Below are 21,394 nucleotides of genomic sequence, written 5' to 3'. Positions count from 1 at the left end.
CTGAGGTCCCTTTCTCATAAGCAGCAACAGCAGAAAAATTAATTTTAATATGCAGAAGGAATCACTTGTAAAATCAAAGATCAATATTAAAAACCTAAATGAGCTACTTTCATGACAGATGATGTTTTAAACACCGCAAGAGAGAAGAAACTTCCCTTAAATAGGTGCCAGTTAATTAATGAGATTTGGTAAATGAGTGCATTTCCTGCGCAACAAACTACAGACTTCCACTTCCAAAGTACATTATGTTAAATTGGACAAAGGCCCATTATTCTGGAATAAAAGATTGCCCACTGGAGGGTTCACACTAAAATAAGCATTCCAAGAATATCTTCATCCAGGAACACAAGCAGTGTATTTGCAAGTGGAGACCAAGCAACCCTTAAATATACTATTATCTCGTAAAGGAATTAGTGCAATCAAAGATTTAGCACTTAGTAGCTAAAGAAAACACGGCAGCTGGGCCTACTGGTTTATACAAAAGCTCAGGAGTCAGAGGGATGAGCTGCCTCTTGTGAATATAAGACCCTCGGGGCAGGTGTACACTCTGCAGCATAAAGCCATGAGCTGGCTCTGTACCCTGCGCTATACCACGCAGACATCATGTCTCTCAGTACCCAGGGAGCATAATATACTTTTATTTAAACAGTCAATTACAGAGTGAGCTAGTTTGTCTGGAGTTAGCTGACCATTTGGGCACCATGCCATATTGCGGGGTATGGACAGGACCGGGTGAGCATCCTTAACATTATGCATAAGTCCACGGTGGACTTGGGCATTATCATCAAGTGGGTCTTGAGCACAAGATAGTGGTGGAGACCACAAATGGGATACGTGCTCCCACTTCATTCTGGAAGACACCCTCAACACCCAGACACCCTAAACTTGGTAAGACATAGCAAGAGCATCACTAAAAGTTGACAGAAGGACCAGACACAAGACCAGTGTGATTTCTAAGGACTCTTCCCAGCTCAACCTGTAACACTCCAAAGCCTCCACTTCCAAATTACTCCCCAAACCTTGCCTACAAAAAGCTTTATGCCAGCAGCGTGCTCAGCCCAGATGAAAGGATGGTGGACTTCTAAGTAGATAAGTCATTTGGGACAGACACCATCTTGATCACACTCTCTGGGTGTCCATTCTCTAGGCCAGCAGAAAATAATCCTTAGCAGACTACGTGCTACTGACACAGAAAGACTATTCAAGTTATTCTCTGGAATAATAAGCATCAACCTTACCTCCTCAGGAACATCTCTGAGCTCTCTCCCTGCGAACAGCCAAAGTCAACTCACCAGGCTGCCAAACTCTTGACTTTCATTATGGCAAATTATTCACAGCAGAAGTGTCACTTTAGGACTGTAAAATTCCTTGCCATTATAAATATTTTCATATCATGACTTTCCTTCTCTTATACCTGTGGAGTCTTAGACCACACTGGTTTCTTCATCTTTAGACTATGCATAGCTGTTCCCACACAGAGAACAGTTCTCAACTTACTGGAACACAAAACAAGACTCACAAAACCCTCTCTAGACCTTCAGAAAGAAGCATTAGTATTAATTTCTTACAGCATGTTCCGTGACTTTTCCCATTCCCCCAAACAAATTTCCCTTTCCTACCAGAAGGCCCAATGATGCACACACCACCTTCAGTACATATCAATATATCGATACAAAAGCCAATGCCTTACAGTACATCTCTTTGCCACTTTAATACCCTGACTTTTCCCTATGGCTGTTTGAACTAAATCCATTCTAAACCTTAACTGTATTTCTGTACCAATGATTTCCAATTCAAGGGCTTTGCATTGCCAATTACACACATGCACGCACATACCTACATGTGCATCTTCTGTTAATACTTTAAGCGATACTTGAATACTTTAACATCCTCTTCAAAGCCTTTTATGATTTTCCTCACAACGCTATTTAGGCTACCAATTAACCCTACTGAAACATCACTGTTAGCTAATGATCTTAAAACAGCGGGCAGAGCCAGGACCATGCAGTCACCTTCTCATATGCAGGTACAAAGTCCTGGCTTGCCTATAACCATGTTTTTTTCCAACTTACCTAGGGAGGAAAACACTCAGTATTGCTTATTCACAACTCCACTGACCGACATCTGCGTTGGTAGTTCAGGGCAGGAGTGCTGCGCCACGCTACACGAACCATCACTTTTTCTTCAGTGATCCGTTTGGCACGGCCAGTGCTATTAGTTAACGCAGATTTTGCACGCTAAGAGAATGACTAGGACTGTACAGCAGCAGGACAGCAGACAGGCATGCCATAGCAGCTAGGACACATCGTGCTCCTGACCTCCTACAACACGCCAGCAGGGAGGAGCACTGCCTTCCATTTCCAGGCCCCATCTCACGCTGCCAGCCACCCCGAGGTGAGGACGTGGGCCGCAGGGTAACCTGTCACAGACAGGATAGGGCTGAAGTCTACGAAGGGCTTAACCCTCCCCACAGCTTGTGCCAAAACAGCTGGGGAAACAGCGTGGAGTCTCCAGCAGGCTCAGTGCCCGGCCCTGTCCATGGGCACACCAGCCCCTTGGGCCAGGGGAGGGTGGCTGGGGGGCTGCCCAGTGGGAAAGGGCCTGGGGGCCAGTGGACAGCAGCTGAACGTGAGCCCCCAGTGTGCCCAGGTGGCCAGCAAGGCCAACGGAATCCTGGCTGGTACCAGACATGGTGTGGCCAGCAGTCCCAGGGCAGTGCCTGTCCCCCTGTGCTGGGCACTGGTGGGGCCACACCGCGACCCCTGGGGTCAGTGTCGGGCCCCTCACTCCCAGAGGGACGCTGAGGGGCTGGAGCGTGTCCAGGGACGGGCAGGGGGCTGGGGAAGGGGCTGGGGCACCAGCCTGATGGGGGGCGGCGGGGGGAGCTGGGGGTGCTCAGCCTGCAGAAGAGGAGGCTCAGGGGGGACCTTCTCGCTCCCCACAGCTGCCTGACAGGGGGGGTGTAGGCAGGGGGGGTCGGTCCCTTCTCCCAGGTGACAAGTGACAGGACAAGAGGAAACTGCCTCAAGTTGTGCGGGGAGGTTTAGGTTGGAGATTAGGAAAAAATTCTTCACAGAAAGGGTGGTCAAGCACTGGAACAGGCTGCCCAGGGAGGTGGTGGAGTCACCAGCCTTGGAGGTATTTAAAAATACCATGTAGATGTGGCGCTTAGGAACATGGTTTAGTGGTGGGCTTGGCAGTGTTGGGTCAACAGTTGGACTTGATGATCTCAAAGGTCTTTTCCAGCCTAAAATGATTCTATGCTTCCCCAGAACAAGCAGCTATCTGTGTATCTATGGAGTCTTCAGGACCATATTGGTTCTCACCTGTAGATGATACAAGGAAAACAAGAGTAGAAACAGTCCCTTCCACAAGCCCTGGCTGCTGGGTTTTCTTGCTGGTAGCAAGTGTTTGACTTCTCATAGTCTAGGTGTTTTATAAGTTGAAGTGACCTGCAGTGTCCTGTTTGGGAAAGCATTTTCTAATGCTTTTTTGTGCACTGGGATAAATGCACATTTCTGTGCTCTGGTTAAAAATTCTGTCTTTTCCCTGATCAAAGGAACTGGAACTTCTGTGGTGCATAAACCACTACAGAAATAAAATTACACTTTTCCTATTATGAGCATGAAAAAAGAAAAAGCAAAACCTTCCTACATAAACATGATAGAACAGACACTGAAGTCGCATACTAAGCGTTTTACAGTGGTTTGAGAAAGAAATACAAAATTTGAAGTTAATATTCCTCATGGAATGAGATTAAAGATATTATTTTACACCCTACTTGAAACTTCATAGTAATTTTCATCTGCACTAATAAAAGTAAATCATAAGCTGATCTTCCATGCATTAAAATTACCGTTTCATGCAACAGTCACAATGTTTGAGACTTATGTGCCCTTTGGAACTTCTGCCACAAACAGAGCTGAATTTAGGGACTGCTGCGTGCAAAAATTTATTATATGAATTCTTTCCAAAGGAGGATATTGTCACGTACAAAACGCAACGTGGGCAGCTAGAGAAAAGCATCCAGTACTGAGTAAAGACTCTAAGCTTTCAGGAGGAAAATATTTAGAACTGAACACTAAAAAAAAGAAAATAAAAATCATATGGCATGACATCAACTGTTGGGTGATCAGCAGAGCCCTGTTTGGAGCACAGTCGTCACCCAGACATATTAATGAATTCACGTGCAGTCCCCTTATCTGCAGCTCAGCCTCTACCTTTGCAGAGCAGGATACAACTGGCTGTTAGACAGAAGTAGTTCAATATTCACTAGCCAAAAGAGCCCCCACTTTGTGCTGCTGCTTGCAGTACAAATCATCTGCCCAAAGGTTTTTGTCAATCCCATCACCTGCTGTTTCATGAACACTGCGCCTAAAGACACCGTGCAATTCATCAACACTTCCAGACCTCCGCTGGGGTGTTCTCATAGCCTGAGTCCAAAGCTGGGAAACTGCAACCACTTTTTCAGCGATTCAAACAGAAAGCACTAGAAGACAGAAGGTTTAACCTCAAATTTGCATACAGCAACTTATCCTCACAATAGTTCACCCTTCAAAAACTTGCTACATAAAAATGGAGAATTGAAGCGGGCTGTTGCACGTTGGGAGTTTTTACTCCAAATCCTCCCAGGGAGTCTACAGCAGGCTTGCAAGTGCATGCTTTTCTTCTGCAACCCAGGACAGCAATACATTCAACTGTGCCAAAGCAGAATTGTCAGGCACACAGATTTAAGGAGGTAATACAGTAAGGCTCAGGGAGTAGATATAATCATAAAGAGATGCAGGCAGAAGTTGCTTCTTCCTTGCTCTTTACTATCAATCATCCCTATTGTTGTATGGGATGCAGAAGGCATAGCACAACTTCTTCAGAGGGAAAGGCAGCTGGGGTAACCTTCTCCTCTGCCACCCATGGCATACTCTGATAACTCAAATCCAAACCCAGCTTCCTCTGATCATCCTTGCTCTTCTGGCTAAGAAAAACCCAGCACAAATGGCTGCATTCAGGGGTGTGAGGCACCAGATGTACAAGGGTTTAATCTGCTCTAGCCAACACTGTCAAGTGAAAGTCTAAGTTGCTTAAGAGGTCAAAAATGACCTTTCTCAGATTCTTCTGTGTCTGCATTTCTACTGCTGAGCTCTGCAATAAGTCTCGGTGACATGCAGATTATCCGAAAAGCTCAGTAAAGCCATGGATAGGAAATGCCTAGGTACGGTAGAGATCCAATCTACATAAGCTGTCAAAAAAACTGCTTTCAAGTCTCTGGAAGCCATGCAGAAAAGATCTTCATAGTCATCTGCTTAGTTCCTGTAAGCACTCAGTCCCACAGGTCACACCGGGAAAAAAGTAATCCAGCAAACTGGGAAGCCCCATAACCATCTTTCTAGTATCACATGGGCTGAAGTCTGCTACCCCAGCGCTGGTGACGCTTGGTCACGCACGTTTCTCTCTCTCCACCGTATGCTTGAAAATGCTCTTTAACACACAGCTATGTCAAATAGTCTTGTCACCATCTTCCAAATAACTCACATGAACGTCTTGCATTTTTCAAGTGGCATCGTAAAACACAGGGCTGCACATGCCACAAATACTGACATATTTCAGTAATACAATCCAGTAGCAGCATATGGAGAATATTTATATAGGTCTTTATTGTTTTTTATGAAAGGTAAATGACCCTTTTGAGGAAATGGTGACTTGTGCTGACGGTATCTTTGTTTTCAGAAAAAAACCACCAACAGGGGGAGGGTCAGAGGCTTTGCAAATCTAACTTCAGGGTAAAAATCCCTTTGCTCCTTTTTTAGGAAAAAAAAATCTTCACTTCCTAAGGTTTTACTGTCATTCATCCTATAAGTTGGTCTTGCTAAACTAGTTACTTGACACAGTAATTAGTAGAAATAATAAGATACATATAAATACAATCCACATATTGAGTCTTGAGACACAAATTTCCATGATTTAAAAGTCACCTCATTGATATACTTTCATACCTTAAGGTCAAGTACTTCTAAATGAGGAAACTAGTGATTCTGCTCATCAGTGGAGAACTAACACTGTATTAGCTAGCTGCATGCACTGGTCTGCCACAGCATTCCCAAGCCATGGAAGCAGTAAGATTTCAGATGTCTAATTAAGTCCTTTTACTTGTTGTTTTACTAATTGGGATGGAGCAGTCTGGTCACAATTTTAGCTGTTGACAAAAGCAATTAAGTAGAATGGGGCATTAATTCCTTCTTGATCTCCTGAAGAAACCAACACACGTTCAAACTCAAGCGAGAGAAACCAGAACTAGCAGGAGCGATGCGATATTAGCACATGAAGTCTCACGAAATAGAAAGCCACAAAACCAGCACTGGCTCCCCACAGTGCCAACAGCGGGGACCACTTCAGCGCTCCCAGCCCAAGCTGGTGAGGCACCAAAACCTCAAGTCTTTGCACTTGTGCTTTGCTTGCCGACAGCAGGAACACCCTTTGAAGGTCATGCCAAGGTGACTCTTAATTACTTCCCCCCCCCCCTTATGTTTTCTGGTATTCTGCCTTTGCTTTATAATATACCAGACTAAAGACTGCTTGCATTTCTTATGATATTCCATATTAGCTCATATCTATGCAAAAAGATCTCTTCCACTGCTAGGAATGAACCCAGCCCTCTTCTATTCTACTAGGAACAAGATTTTCAGTATTTCTCAGTACTGTCAGAATGCAGAACATACGCACAGCCTCTTGTGAATCAAACAGTGCTTGTTCACAGCAGGGAAATAAGCCAAGGTCAAAGCTGAAGAGGTTTGGGGTTTGGTTTTTTTATTATTATTATTATTTTTTAAAGCTGGCCTATTGATAAAGGAGGACCTTGGCCTCACTCCCTCCTGTCACAAACCAATGAAGGAAACTGCTGGCTGAGCTGTGCCTTAGATGCTTTGCAGGTGTGAAAAGGGAAGAGGCCATCATGTGCAGGACCACTGCTCCATCCCAACCCAGCTCTACTGACCAGGACTTTGGCCCTGAGTTTGGGCAGGGGGTATTTTCCCATGGAATCAACCAGGCAGGTGCTGTGTCCGCATTCATGGCTCTGGCACCATGGAAACCAGGAACTGTCTAGATTCACTGGGAAAGAAATTGGGCAAACCCATCCCCCTTCTGAGCTCCAAATTACTATGGAGACTTCAGCCAGAGCCACGTGAAAGACTTAAGTGATGCTCTCCCAAACACCTTTCCCCTGGGAGGACGTTTGAAAGTAAGACCTGCTAAGTTGAAAGTGTCAGTTTTTACTACTTTCCCTACAATTTTTGCTTTGGTTCCCCTCTCCATCCTTCTGGGACACTACTGGCTGGCTTCTGCCTTCAGTCCCGATGCACTTTTCCAAATCAGATCAGTACAAGGTCCCCAGGTCCTCAGGCAGCTTGTGAATCACACCTCGATGGGAATGAAACTGGGTTCCTTACTGTGCTCTTTATTCAGATGCTGGAAGGCCATTTGCGCACTGATGCTCATTGGCTTTCCCAAACCTTTGCAACAGAGGGCTAAGATTAGTCTTCAAGCTCCAGAGGAAGGTCTGCACCGAGGGAGAGTTTCTGCAGTTACCATGACGAAAAACGAGGAGCAGATCTCTTTGCCTTTGCAGCTGAAAGGCATCTGCTCCCCACTTCACCAAGCACCCCAGCGCACTGATGGGACAGGTCAGCACCCTCTCTTCCCTGTCTGCCTTTGGGAGGCCGGTGCAAGGAACAGTGCCAGATTTGTGTGGTATTTGTTTGCCCTCCTGAGGAAGGGCAAAGGCACAGCATAGCCCAAAGGAAGAGCAATACACGACTCAAGGGACCAGTCTGGCTTTTAAGGTGCCAGCACTTAACTCTTGTGCTCTGCTACATCACACAGCAGCCTCTGAACAAGTCCCATAATCTCACTGTCCCTCTGTTTCCGTCTATCAAAAGTGGGTAACAGCCTGTCTCTTAACACGGAAGGACGCCTTGACAAATGCACTAATTATCACCAGACACCCCACCCAAGCAAGCAAGAAAATAAAGGCCATTTATTTGCCTAAAACTCTTCCAGTTATAAAACCACTACCAGGAAACTCTACAAACCAAGACTCTGGAACCCCATTTAATTAAATCAATGAGAATTATATCATTAATTTATAAGAAAGCTCAAACCTAACAGGAAATTGTTTATACTGACCAGCATACAAAATCCTTTCATCGAGCCGCTCAGCGGTACCTCCGCTATCGAACAGCCTTTGCAGCCCAGCTGCACCTCCGCTGCTCCATTTGTCATCTCAATGCACCATTTGTTCCTCAGAACACAGATCATCTTACACAAAGCAGTTGTCATGCGTCTTCCTAGTCCCTACCATCCCAAGCACTTTACACATTCCTCTCCACATGTGCTCATAAAAATCACTTGCCATAAGAGTTTTTAAATGGGACTTGTCAAAACATCAAGATAGAAGATGTGCAAGACAGAACCTCAGATTTCTCGTGCTACATGCTGAAACACTCATACACACAGCCTTATACAATAGGCTTTTCTTTCCACAAACATACCACTGAGATATTTGGACATGGCTTGTAAAGGAGAAGAATCATGCTAGGAGGGGAGGCAAGAGAGAGAGAGAGACAACAATCTTAAAAGGGAACTTCATGCATGTAAAAGCCTACAAAAAGCAAAATGTGGCTATCCGTAACAGAAACGATTAGGAAGTGATTTAAAGGAGTTTCGAAATACTGTTTCAGCGGTTGGTTGAACACCTCCTTTAGAACACAAACATTTGGCAGGCTATTTATAGGCCAAGGGGAAAAGCTCCTATTTCCCCTACCCAAGCACAGCAGGCCACAGTCTATTCTCAGTAAAGAACATAAATTTTGAACAATTCCAATAGACATGCACAAGTCACTGGATTTATCTCAATTTAACAGATTTCAGAAAACTTAAAGAAGTGATACTAGAGACAAGCCCTCTCAAAGACACTCAAACGTCTACTAGACCTACTATCGTGTAGATAGCAATTGCTGATTTATTGACCGCAAAACGCTGTGGATCAAGCCTTAGTATTTGCTAATATCTCTGCTGAAATTGGCCTTTAATGGTCCAATCCAACTCCCATTAATGAGAAAGGAAAACCACCTGTCTTCTTTAGTGGAGTTGAATGAAGTTGTAGCAGTTAGCATCTGATCAGTAAAAATAAAACATTTGGATCAATTAGTCTTACTGGCTGCATTTTCTCCGATATGTAAACTTCAAATCTAGAGACACAACAGAGAAATTACACTGCTGTTTCCACATTAAAAAAACCAAACAAATGGTGTTGAGAAGTGGAAATCTACCTCTAATGCACTTGGGCGTAATTCAGAAGTAACCCTGGCGAAGCCAGGGCAGCTCCAGGAACATAAATACGAAGTGACAGGGAAATCCAGCCTACTATTCACATCACATATTTCATGGTTCTTTCTATTTCACAGTAATACACCAAGTTAAGCTGCTTATTAGATGGGCACATTCTCCGAACTGCAGCCAGACTTGTATTTTATGTTGGGCTTGCCATCAGTACTGACTGCCCTTTAATCATAATTCTGCTGTCATTTGTGGTTCCACTTGGGAAGATGCTTGCTTTAATACATAAACTGGGTAGCTGTTAGCACTGCTATGCCCCAGAAGAAAGAGGCATATGGGTAATGCCACAAGAGGGACTTAACCGTAACCATCCCTATTTATACAAACCTCTTGCACATTTCCTTAATCTTATCTATACCCTCAAATACTTCTGTTGGCCTACATGACGCTGTGGCACATGCTTCCCAGCCCCACAATCCACCAGTCTGCAAATAATGACATTCCTGAAATGACATAATAACAGCTAACAACCGTGCCATAAAGAACAAAAAGATGTTGCACATCTTTCATGGAATGAAAAAAAGATGACATTTTTATTGGCAGAATCACTAATGGACACATGGTTCTCATGTGATTTATATTTATTTTTAAGAAATGCCTAGTATCAGATAATGAAGTTTCCTAGAAAACAAAAACAAACCCCAAACCAGCAATTTCAAAATGCACACTGCAGTCTGGCAGCTTATGAATGAAATGCTCCGTAGGTGTTTATGTACATTTATAATTTACTACACCACATTAAGAAATAAGACAACTGCAAACAACAAGCTGATGCTTTCCCAGCTGTGTACACTATGCAATATCTCCTACCAAGGCTTAGCCAGCCTCACAACCAACTTCTCACTTGGGAGACAGACAGAAGGATTCAAATCTTCTCCATCAGCCAAGTAACAAATGGCAGCGACTTTGCCTTTACAGAGTTTGTATTGCTGGTGTTTTAAAGCAATACACACTGAACAGCTGAAATGCTGTTTAACATATGCACAGTCCAGGAACAAAAGCACAAATCCTGTCCCTGACGCACAGAATCAGCACGCAAGGCTTGTACTGGCAGCCTCCACAGGCCGAGAGGAACAGAAATCTCTCCTCCAGGTCTAGGGACAGCAGCAGCCGTGAGAGAGGCTGCTAACTTTGTCCTCCAGCAGTGCTCGGAGATGAGGAGCACTAATTGCACCTCTCCATTGAGTAGGACAGAAAATGCCAAGGGACACCGCTCCTTAGCAGGGACAAGTACCATGGCTTATTGCCTGGTTCTCACCTCTCATGTTGTGTGCACAAGGCACAAGTGGTTCACCTCCAGGTCCTGAAAGAGAAGGGTCACATCTCACCTTGCTTTCATCCTGCATCCCAAACTTGTATAAAATCACTGCTAATCTCACACAGAGGCAAGCATCCATATCTGACAGCTCACGCAGGACCAAAGAGCCAAGAAATTGACATGGCAGCAAGAAAAGAGCTAAATAGCTAAGAGCCTGTAGCCTATGCCCAGGCTCACATACTGTCCTCCACTGACTTCTGAAGAACTGCTCACATGCCCCAAATTATTCAACTATTTAAAATATCTGCAAGATTACAGGTTTAATATACACGTCAATTTGTTGTAACAATGGATTTTAAAGAGAGAAAAGTAAAGAGACTTCTAGCCCTGATCTTCCAAACCTTGCTCGCTTCCTGACTTGTGTTGGATGTGATTGACGCAGTAACCATTACTAAAATGACAAACACTTAAACCAATATAATAAACAATAAACACAATATACAAATAAATAAACACAATATATGAATAAAAAAAACACAAACCACGAAACAACCACCCCAAACAAAACCAAAACAACTTCAGCAACAGAGCTACTTGATTCTGTCAGGTCAGGACTCTGATCATGTGCCATGACCCAAAATGATAAATCAATAAGCCAAATTAACTCCTTCACTTGTCATTCACTTTTTTCCCCCTCTCCCCTCCTTCTTCTGCCAATAGGTATTGTACCTGCACCTCTGAGAAAAGCACAGAGGACCCCACCGTATCTGTGACCAGGTGACAGTGGGGGTGATGTTAGAGACTCAGAAACACCTCCAACTATTAAAACCACTGGATTTGCAGCAGCTCCAGCTGTCAGATTACAGGAAGGGAACTGGAACAAGCTGTTACTGAAGTAAAATGCACACCCAGTCTCTAAGTGGGAAGTCAACACAGATTTTAAGATTTCATTCCCAAACCCAAGGGATGCTGCTTTCTGAAAGATGTGGAAGCCAGAACCATGGACACTGGGACTGCAGGGTGAGTCCCTTGTGGACCACGCCACCAAACTCAGCCAGGCACATGCTTAGTTTTAAGCATGCTCCTAGCTCAGGAAGAGATCTCTAGATGCAGTTTTAAGCATATAACTAATCCTATGGAACTTGGTGAGACATAGGCTTTTCTTTACATCCTCACCAGGAGTAGACTCAGTAATATAAGCGTGCACAGAAGTGCCTCACCGATTCAGGTCTCATGCAGTGACTGGGCCACAGGATAATTTATACAACATTTTCACATGCTCTTGATCTTTCAGACTGAATTTCTCTATTGGATCCACTGTTTGCGGTTGCACCTGTAACCCCGGTGAATTGTTTCATACTGTATCATCCTAATGGCCAAAGCATTAGTGACCCATGGAACTGTAACCCCAAACCCCTTCCTGTGCACGTGGGTAAGGAAGCTCTGCTGAATTTCAGTTCCATGAACAAGATGACAGATTTGAATGAAGTGATGGAAAAAACTTGAAAATCTCAACAGCCATCTATGTTCTCTGCAGACCCACTGAGTACACATAGCATCTTGCCTGTGTACAGCTAAAGTCCCCCGGCAGCTATCCAGGGATGGCCGCTGAGCAGTGGTGCTTCTTCTCCAGTCTGCAGGGCAGAGCAAGGGACCACGTGAAGATGTTCCTAAAGTCTGTTCTTGCCCAACTTCTGCATCCACGCATGATCCTCATTCCCATACCCCCTTCTGAGGTCCAGCCCTGCAGAATGGTGCTGGCAAGGGGCCTGAAGCTATGTGGAACACTGCAGCTTTCTATCTGCTTTAATTTGTGGAAGAAACATGGAACATGAGCTCCAATCCCAGATGACCAGGCTGTACACGGTGTATGATGTTTATACACGTGCATTGGAACAGACTATACGTACACATTCAAAATTACTGTAATCAGGAAATGAGCCATGAAATGTGTAAGCGACGGCACATTAATAATCTGTTTTATAGCTTAAATTAGAATCTTTGGAATTTCACAGCCGGAGATTTTTAAATAGGTCAAAAATGTGGTAATCACACTTAATGATCACACTGTGATATGCACTGCATCAGAGTTAGGAGCGAGGAAACCTGAGCAGAATGCATATGAGCTACTGGCACATTCAAAAAAAGCATTTAATGAACCTCAAGAACAAACACATAGCCCAGGTCAGAAGGTCTTTTTTGCTTTTGGTCCTGCTCTTCAGAAACGAGCTGCGAGATTCCATATGATCACAGAGATCAAGTGCTGCGCCTCCATATCTTCTGTTTAGTTAGCACTACAGATCAGGAAAGGATACGACTACTTACAAGTAGTGAGCATTTAGTAGTGAAGAGTAAGCCTTCCCCAACTGAGGAACGTGGCTTATTATTGCACTTGCCCATGCACACTTCAGCCCAAGTAGGCACAGTTAAAACACACTCCTGGGTATCAGCATTTTGATTTCTTTAAAAAAGAAAAGATCAAGAATCAACAGACCAATCACAGTAACTTTCTAGGCTCCAAACCTGGGAAACCCTTGACAATTTTTCTAAGTTAGACACATGCTTATGTTCTCTTTACTTGACTTTAGGTACAATAAATCTGATGGAAGAATTGTGGAAAGAATGAGAATTTCAGCAAAGTAAGACAGTCGCTGCTAATTAATCCTGTCCTGTCAAGCTGCTGAGGCATAACCAAAAAGGTAAACCAAGAAAAAAATGAACTAGCTATATTCTGTGAAAACAAAGTCAATGTTTGTCTACTGTGAAAGTACAAAGTCAGCAGGGGAGACTGCTTGGAAGCTTATAAGAAAGCAGGAGAGAAATGTTTTTTTGGTTTCTTTTTTCCTCCAGTCAAACTTGGCTTCTTCTAAAAAACAAAGCAAAGCAGAAGATGAAAGGCCTTCTTTTCTGAAGCCAAAGATGAAGAATACAAAGAATATTAATGACTAACAACTCTGTAAATGCCACGAGCTTAGCTGTAGTAGGGACAAAAAGGAAGAACAGCACTGCTATTAACTAATGAAGTTTCTGATCTAGCGAGCAGTGATGAAGGCTGATTGGGTCACATGTGGACGGGAATGTTAGTTCAGAGAACACAGGTTCCCTACAGAGGATAAAAAGAAAGAGGGAAAGATGCCATTACACACACGGAAAAGCTAAGGATGGCTGTGGCTCATTCACAAAGCACGTAAAGGTAGTAAATCCTCAATTAGGGCTTGTATGTCCCTCATGCACGTTTATACGTGCGGGTACAGCAGATAGCTATCCTGCTGGAAGCTCAAGGATTGTTGCAAATTTGTCACTTGTCCTATATTACAAGACATTGGATTTTGATGAATCACATTTCTTAAAGGAAAACTTCAAAACATGTGGAAGCTTGCGTTTGCCACTGTTACTGGATCTAGTGAGAGCCTGCCTGGCCACCACAGCTTCAAGACCCCAGCATCCCACAGTGGTCCGGGAGGATGTTGCTACCCAAGGGCTGAGCAGCGAGGATGGCAGATGCCCACCTCTCACCTCCACGCTGCCCTGCCTGAGCGCAGCTGGGCAAGAGCAGTGCAAAGCACATTCCCTCATGTTTGAAGTTTGCCCGTTCTCTTTTGAGAAATTCTTCTAATTTAAGGAAATGAAGCATAATAAACCCAGGAAGAAAAAGAAAACAACCAAAACCGAAAATGAAGTACAACCAACTTGGAGCCAAAAGTGACACAACACAAACCTCAGATTTGGAAACAGATTCATCTGCCAGCTCACAGGCATACACACCTAGTGTATGCATATTTATATGCATGGATTCAGGCTCTCTGCTCTGTAAAGTCATTCCGAGTATTTTTAAATCAGCAAAAGAAATCAAGAATCACTGCACTTACAGGAGGAGAAGATGGAAAAATCCCCCTTCCTCTTAAGCTCCAACCATTCAGGTTACCGGAGTCTTGACACAACAGCTCTCCAGCAAGACTGAGAGTAAGGACAGATACAAAATTTTCTCAGATTCTTTCCCTTAAGAGGCTACCGCTTATTTCTGCAGACAGACTGTATTTTGGATTGGAGTCTGAGCCAGTAGACTGTATGAGAAGCCTTTGTGTTGGGATGGAAATCTGGGGAGCGTTCTGATCCTGTGAAAGATGGCAATGTTTAATCAAGTACTGCCAGAGAGCTGTGCTGCTGCCCCTGCCTTACAGCGCTGGGAATTAAAAGCCTAAAGTTCAACGCCCAGCTTTGTCCATAACCTGCAGTGGTCTCAGCAGATCACCAAACTCTCCCAGCATCTTCTGAAAAATGGGGATAACAACAAGTCTCAGCAGCATCACAAAGGTTTGTTAATGCTTGTAAGCGCTTTGTAGATAAGGAACATCAAGACAGCAGTTAGCAGAGGGATTTGGGGCACAGATAGACATAAATACAAAGTACTCATATCACATACTCTTTTTAGACAAGCATAGCAGCAGATCAGCTCCTTGCGTTTAGTGGTTGTGGGCTCCATCCTCTCAACATACTGAGCATTCTGCCTTTGATCTAAAAAATTAGTCTGGGGAGAATATTCACATGTTTAATGTTAATCATATGCTTAAATCCTCTGAATCTATAAAGAGGGTAAAAGAGAAAAGTGCTCCCCAGCTCCAAACCAAACACAAATTCCCAGAAATTATATTTAGGTCATTAGCAAACATTTGACCAGCAAAGGAAAGGCCTTTCCTGCACACCTGCTAAGCTTCTGCATCTCTGAAGAAACCTGCAGGTGGGAAAAAGCATCCCGAGTGAGTTTGCTTAGATAAAACATTTCTAACTTAACCAATGTGATGCTACCAGAAAGCTGTACTCCAGAGCATGTGAACTACTATTCTACAGGCAGAGCAGTCTCTCAGCAAGGAAATAAGAAAAAAAAGAATAAATGAAGTTTACTAGGGAACTCACGACACAGATTTAAACAGATTAAATCTACTACTATTACTTCATTTATTAGCTGTCTACTGTGAGAGAACAGGTCTTCCTCAGAGGACAGGCACTGTCACCCAGTTCCCACAAACACCATGTGCCATCAGCAGCACCCAGAACACATTTTCTCCTAACTGATATACAGAAAGCAACAGTACCCAGCAAAAGGCATTGGATCCCCCTTGTTCATTTTAATTACACCTGTTCTCTCTCATCTCTGCTATCTGAAACATGTAACTCAATTTACACCCTGCTAAACCCCTGGGCCTAACTAATGGCTCGGGGCTACAAGTTTCTAAGGTAGCTGACCAGAGCATCTAGAAGTCTCTGCTCTTGGATCTACCCCACCTGGACTCATTTCGTGCAGGTGCCTCAAGTGAGTGGAGAGAGGACACAGGCACTCTGCATGGGTGCACTCAGGTACCTGCAGCTTTAGGGTGCACCGAGCTCCACGTGGTCACAGACACACTCCTACAGAGCAGAGGCTTCAAGCTACATCCTTGGCTGCAGCATGGACACATCCCTGACCAAATCAACAAATAACTGACTCCCAGAGATGATTTTCAAAACTCTGTTGAACAAGCATGTATAGCATGACAAGCCTCAGGCAATTAGAGGACCAGTATCCAGAGCTTCATGCCTTTAGCAGATCTGTAAACATTATCCAGCACCCGCACAGCAACATCACGCTTTGCCAGTGATGTGAAAAGGACAAATCACTCTCTCGCCAGCACAAATCGCCCAAGATGCTAAATAAGGCTGCTAATTATTTCTATGGATTTTTAAGGAATCCTTTTAAGATTATTGTCCCCAAATTTGATTAAATAATGCTTTAGATCTTTTCAGCTGAACATCATTAGGTGACGTTGACTTAACGGTATAATAGAAATACTTTCTCCTCAACTTTTTGAGAAGTGTGCTGTATTTTAACAGTGCACACAACTTTTAAATTAGTAAACCAGAGGGAGCTGGATCAGTCACACCTTATGAAGGGTTAACAAAGGTAATTATGTTCCTTGGTTAGCTAAATTAGAGCTATACAACATGCTGTGCCTCTGAGGAGGCAGAAGTATATTCCTAACTTCACCTGCCATAAACCAAGAACTACAAGGGATGGAATTATGCTGCTGGGGGAGGCTGTAAGGAGTCCAAGAGAAGTTAATGCAGCAGTAGAAGTGCTGGTTCTGTTTCTCCACCTCCTTTGCAAGACGCTTTGCTGACCCAAGGTTTGCAGGTACTACAGAACACCACAAAGTTCCCTGGTATTACAGCTCATTAGCATGGGCTGGCAGACCCCACCACTGGGGGGGACCGAGTACCCCAGAAGACATTACCCACCTCTCTCACCATTTTCCTGGAGGAAGAAGCACAGTCTCTCATGACAGGGTAAGCTACCTGGCATAAATCAAAGCCTGTGCAGTCTCACAGCATCTCTGACAATAAGCTAAGACTTCTTAGACATCTCTGGTGCCTTCACTTTGTTTGGTGCCTCCTCTAGTATCACCCAGGAGGACAGCTCTAACAGACTTCATTGCCAGGCACTTTCCCCTGGCTAAAGCCTTGATTCCTCCTTTGCTTTTAACCACTTCTTTGTCGTAATCTATAAAAAGCTGAAGGGTAATAAATGAATTCACTCCCCATCCTCACCCCATTACCCAGTCATCCTTACCCATCCTACACAGGCAGTCCACTCCTGCTCCTGTCCCTAACAAAGTGAGATTTAAAGAATCTTGGAAAGCAGAGCACCAGCAAGGTGCATCTTTCAGTGCCAAGGAGGGCAGAGACACCTCCAGGCAGGAGGTGCCATTGGCTGCACCACAAAGCACAGCTATCCCACAGCACGAGGCGAGGGCTGCTGGAACACACCTTTTGTGCTATATTGTCTTGAGAGCAATAATTAAATTCCAGTTTAATTTCCTTCTGATCTACAGCTCTAACTCCTGAATGACTTCCATTAAGTCAATTACCAATATGGTGTCACTCTGGATTTTTGCCATAAAAACAGAGCCCATGAAGATACTAAAACAATGATTATCTTTTTATCTACGAAATACCTGCCCAGGAAATCTCTTCTGTGGAATATAAGTGTCAGCATTTTAGGTTTCAGTAATGACACAAGATGTGCCACCACTACCACCCTACTCAGAAAATACAGGGGCAGGGAATTGTATGAAAGGACCATCAACTCTAGAAAATACAATCTGAGCACCAACGGTTCCTCCTCTGTGCTTCTCTATTCCCCCTCATCTCCGAGTGTTTCATACTGTGCCAGAACATCGCTGAGGGGCCAGTGCCCAGTCTGGGCCCCCACACAAGCCATGAAAATACCCCAAGCTATACAGTGTCACCCAGGAATACCCTGGGTATTAAAGCCATCACTGACAGCCAGGGTCTGTGCAGCTGCTCCCGTGTCCTGTTAATTAGGTACTATGGACACGCTCATGCTGTAAGCGCATCTTTGACATAACATAGCATGACAATTTCTTCAGAGTCACCGAAATGCAGAGCATACAAATAAACCTGAATGCTGAAACCATTTCATTGTTCATAAGAATATGCACATTGCACCTGTTACGACCAAGGGCACTGCCTGTGCCTTGGAGCTGATTATTCCAGCCTCTAACAAGCCTGTTTTAGAGGACTGTTGGAATTCCAGGAGTAAATAAATCACAACAAGATTATTTCACAAACATAAATCATGACCTAATATAAAGAGAAACGTCTTTAAACCCAAGGTAAAGAAAACAGTCCTCAAGCTGACGTTTTCCCCTGAGCTTCTCACAACTGCCGAGCCAGTTTAAATGAAATTTAGCTGAAAGAAAATAACTCCGAGATATGATATAAAGTCCTACCCTGGAACAAATGTTCGGGAGTCCCACTGCAAGCCCCCCCCGCCCAGGACGCCACCGGAGCGGCGGGCAGGGCGCTCGCCGCCAGGAGCCGGGAGCGCTCTCCCCAAGCCCATCCCGGCAGGAGGGACCGGCCCGCCGGGGTGACGCTCCCGCCGCGGGGAGCCGGGGCCGCGCCGCAGGGAGCAGGTGGCCCCGCCGGCCGGTCCCCGCCGCCGCCAGCCGGGCCCCGCCGCCAGCACGCGTGGGGCGCGGGGGTTGCGGCGGGGGGAGCGCGGGAGAGGGAAGCAGCATCCTCCCGGCTGCGGCAGCGCGGTGCGGGGCGGTGCGGGCTGCCGGCGGGCAGGGTGCTGGGGGAGGGGACGGCACCGGGACCGGCCGCGGCGGGACTCACCGAGCTACGCGCGCCTGCTGCCCCCGCTGCCGTCCATGGGGGCGGCGGGGGGACGGGAGCCCGCTGCGGGCGAGAGCCGCCCCACGATCCGCCGCATCTGCCCGCCGCCGCCGCGGTGGAGGAGGAGGAGGAAGAGCGGAGCGCGCCGCACCGCCCCGGAGCCCCGGCGCAGCCCGGCCGCAGAGCGCCGCCTGCCCGCCGCGCCCGGGATGGGACCGGCTGCGGCGGGAGGGGCGGCCCGGCCGCGGGGGCAGGTGCAGCCGCCCGGGGCGGGGGCGCGGGGGGGCGGCGCGGAGCCGGGCGCTGCCCCGGGGCGGTGCAGCTGCGGGAGCGGGGCCGGCTGTGCCCGGGGCGGTGGCGCCGGCGGCAGCGCACGGTGGCGGGGGGCGAGGAGCGGCTGGGAGCGCCTGTGCATAACGTGGCCGGGCGTGAGTCCGCCCCGCGAGGGCTTTTAATGAAGTACAGATGTTCCCTAATATAATTATATCGTCTTCTTCCTGATAATTGGCTTTGGCAGCCGTGCTGATCGAAATCCCCCGGCGCGGCTGCCGTGCGCCCCCCCCGCTCGCTCCGCGGCAGCGCGCAGCCCCGGCCGCCCCCCGTGCTCACGGACCTGAGGTTTCAGTGGAAGCGTCTGGCTCGCAGCAGGTGAAAATAAGGGGCAACGTTTATTTACTTATTTCTTAAAGTGCATGTCCTTAGAAAGCAAAGCGACTTGGGCTCCCTGGGAAGGGAGGAGTAAATATCCTCCTTACGCAAATGAGAGGTTATTGCAGGTGTTGGGGAAGGGCCATCTTACCGAGCAGGAGCGTGGCACTGCTTTAGGGTGGCAACAGAGGATGCTCTGGCTGGCTGAGCGGGAGCCGCATCCCCCCTCCGCTGCTCCCTTGCTGTACCTGTGCTCTGGAGGGGCCAGGTGAGCTGCAGCTGGTTCAGACGCTCCAGTTCTCCCCGGCTCAGTTCATCTGTAGGGAAATTGCCAATGAAGACACGCCAATACAAGCCAGATGCGTGGGCGTTTTATGCACGTATGTGGGGAAAACGGATCAAGCCCACAAATTCATCTTCCAGAGGACAAGCAGCCAACACAAGGTAATGATTTCTAGTTGCTACAGGCCCCAGACCAGACTTCTTTCACCCTATGACTCAAAGCTGAAACGCGGCCATGCCACACTTGCCGACACTGGGACATGATGAGGAGAGCAAACACTTCAGATAAGCAGGATTAGGGAATTCTCCTAGTCCAGGGTTGTGGAGGGGAGCAGCAGACAGCCTGCACATCTGTACCTCTCTCCATACATCAGCCTGGGTGGTGTCTAAGGAGTTGGGCATTCCTGCATGTTAATACAAAATCAACATAACCTAGAAAAACATGGCTTGAACCAGAGGACAGGCAGCCTGATAGACTGACTCTGCAATTTCCATCTTAAGGTCTTTTCCCTAAATGTTAACCTTTTTATTTTAAAGTCCCATCATAATTACAGGCTCTCACTCAGACTTCCCAGTCTTCCTCTAAAACCAACATAGAAATAACTTCAGAGAATTACCTAGTTTAGTTTTCCCTCAAGGACAGATGCAGGAAAACATTCACCCAAAATGAAGTCCTCCAGCTTGCAAGCTCTCGAGTAAAGATACAAGTAGACTCACACACTTACCTTATTAGCAACATCCTTGTTTTTCTTATGCTTTATGGACCTTTCCGCAGGAGTCTTCTTCCCCCAGTTGTAGAGATCAATAGTTTTCAGCTGTCTCCCCTTGACTCAGTTTTTCTACCATCTTTCCAGGTGTTAAGCTGATTAAGTTTGTGATTTTCAAGGATCAGCTTTCTCAAAAGAGGAGGAATAGTATGCTTAGTCCTCTCTGACCTCTGTTATGTTTCCCATCCTCCACCAGTTGTTAAAGGTAGATGGTTCAGAGCTGGCTTCAACTTGTTCCTTAGATATTCCAGGGTAATCTTCTCAGGCTTTGCCCATTTCAGTGTACCTTTTGTTTCTGTGCCCTTCTGCAAGTAGATATGTGTTGTTTCCTGAAGCTGTTCTCCTAGAGGTAGAAAACAAAAAAGCTAACTGCAGAATTCAACCAATAGCAGGACAATCATTGATTTTGTTCTTTATTTCATTCCATTTTAAGCATAAACTCTTTCTTAAAAGAAACAAGGTAATATAACTGTTTGATCCTGAGCAAATAAGAACAATGCCTTTTTTCCCCTGGTACAAGGCACCTGTCCAACATTTTATTAACTTTGCTAATTGCATTAAGCATCCTGCAGTGCTGAACAGTCCTCAGCTGCTAATTCCCAGATCACTATAGTTTAGTTGACTGTTAAATGAGAAAAATTCATAGCAGAAAAAAAAAAAAGACATTTTAGACCCACAGTAGCAACCAAATGATCATACAGTTCTGAATTCTGATCAGCTCCTGCCAGTGATCATATTTTATGAACTACTGGAAGATGATGTTAGGACTCATGTAATAAATATGACATGCTTCTGAGCTATATGGATACAAGTGAGATTGATTGATAGATCTTACATGTTCAGACATTTATACAAACAAGAAAAATTAGGT

The 21,394-nt window shown here is 45.6% G+C and overlaps 1 protein-coding gene across 1 annotated transcript in view; it reads right to left on the bottom strand.

The window, feature by feature from the left end:
• Nucleotides 1–18,935, bottom strand: part of RASGEF1C (RasGEF domain family member 1C) — an 86,718-nt gene extending 67,783 nt beyond the window's left edge. The window contains exon 1 of the mRNA XM_080398463.1: nucleotides 18,827–18,935. The gene's annotated coding sequence lies outside the window, so the exon portion shown is untranslated. The remainder of the gene's footprint in view (nucleotides 1–18,826) is intronic.
• Between the last annotated feature and the right edge of the window lie 2,459 nt (nucleotides 18,936–21,394).

Source organism: Falco punctatus (assembly GCF_963210335.1).
Source record: "Falco punctatus genome assembly, chromosome: 8".
NCBI lineage: Eukaryota > Metazoa > Chordata > Aves > Falconiformes > Falconidae > Falco > Falco punctatus.
The sequence above is the reverse complement of the archived record's forward strand: the minus strand, read 5'-3'. Positions and strand labels throughout refer to the sequence as shown.